The sequence below is a fragment of the Vombatus ursinus genome, unplaced genomic scaffold (genome assembly GCF_900497805.2).
Source record: "Vombatus ursinus unplaced genomic scaffold, bare-nosed wombat genome assembly UNPS02014820.1, whole genome shotgun sequence".
In the NCBI taxonomy this organism is placed as follows: Eukaryota; Metazoa; Chordata; class Mammalia; order Diprotodontia; family Vombatidae; genus Vombatus; species Vombatus ursinus.
The window spans coordinates 874379-876234 of NW_020954598.1; positions in this window are offsets into that span (position 1 = coordinate 874379).

Here is a 1856-nt window from a genome sequence, read left to right on the forward strand (position 1 = left end):
AAGAGATAAAATAGCACCTCTGGGTGAACACAGAGCCATGAAAACAAATAAGAGTAGGGGCAGAAGAGGGGTCCTCTTGGGACAATTGGAGAAAATATGAAGAAAAATCCTGGACAAGATTTCCTCCCCGTGAAGAGTAAACATCAACCAGGCTAGGGTTGGCTTCAACTACAAGCCACAAGCTGCTTAAACAAGAAGTGGCAAGCCCTGGGGTTAGCTGGTTTGGGATGCTGCCTGGGCTCCAGCCACAGAAACTTTTACCCCCAGGACAGTGAGGGGAGTTGGGCATCTGACCTGGAGAAGATAGAGGAGACCTCTTCTGACAAGGAATGCCAGACCCAGCTGTGCTTCAGAGCAGTCTGGGCGAGAAGGAACCAGCATACCAGCATACTCCTGGTGAGTGCAGAAGCAGTGGGCTGGGGACGCCTCTGCTGTGGGCACTTACAGGAGGCTGGAAGTCTTGGTTTGGGTTCAAGGTCAGAAGGGCGAATTGAAAAGGATTAGAGGTACCATCCCCCATACCCCAGGACTATAGGTGATTATAAAAACTAAATTATTTTAAAAAATGCACAGGCAAAGGAGAAAGAATCCAACCATCAAGAGCTATTATGGAAATAAAGAAGATCGAGGTTTATTATCCCCATTTTACATTGGGGGGAAACTGAGGCTCAGAGAAGTGAAGTGACTCAGCTATGTTCACATAGCAAACATTAGTGGGAAGATTTGAACCCAGGACTTCTTGGTGTCTTCTTGGTACTCTGTGACACTGCTTCTGATCATCAATGATCTCTAGCCCACTCATCAAAGCCATTCCTAGCTCCAAAGCATTGTGCCCATTCTTTTCTTTCTTCTCCCTCTTCTACCTTCTTTACCCTCTCGTCAATAGGCTGTGAATACAAAAGGATAACTTTTGTCAGAATCCTGTACCCTTACGGAGATTGCCAGAGAGTCCCAACAAAAAGATAAGCAGAGAGAAAGGAAGATTGTTGTCAATTTCTTTTTTTTTTAAATCTGTTCGTTGATTTCCTTTTGGCATTTCAATATTACCACCAAATTCAGTTTCAGTTTTTAGCAACAGTAGTTTGCTGTTCCTCTCCCCCTTTCCTGAGCCAGTTTCAGTAGTTCCAGGTTTGTGCCACAGACAACAGAGGCAGCAAAGGGGTGCCCTGGAGCTTGACAGCACAGGCACAGCCTGAGATATCCACCTGAAACTGTACCCTCTGTGCTCAGATGAAGCCATGTCCACCAGTCAGTATCTGTCAATGGAACCCTGAAATCACACCTGAAGGGCTCAGAGGCAGTGAAGATGCCTTGATTGTAGCCTGAAAAATTGACAGTGCCTCTGATTACCAATCACAAGCTACCATGGTGCCAGGAAGGTTCCTCAGCTTCTGACCCCATTGACATGCTGTGTAAATTTGAAAAAGCCACTCACTCTCTCTGGGCCTCAGTTTTCCCATATATAAAATGAAGGAGTGGCACTAATCAGGGGATCTTAGCCTGGGATCTGTGAACTTATTTTTTAAAAAAATATTTTGATAACTGTTATTTCAATATCATTGGTTTCCTTTATAATTCAATGTATTTAATTTTATGCATTTAAAAATATTATTCAGGGACAGCTAGATAGTGCAGTGGATAGAGCACCGGCCCTGAAGTCAGGAGGACCTGAATTCAAATCCGGCCTCAGACTAAATACTTGACACTTACTAGCTGTGTGACCATGGGCAAGTCACTTAACCCAAATTGCCTAAAAAAAAAAAACAAAAAAAAACCCCAACAACAACAACAACAACAACAAAAATATTATTCAGACAGAGTTCACAGATTTCACCAGACTGCCAAAGGAGTCCATG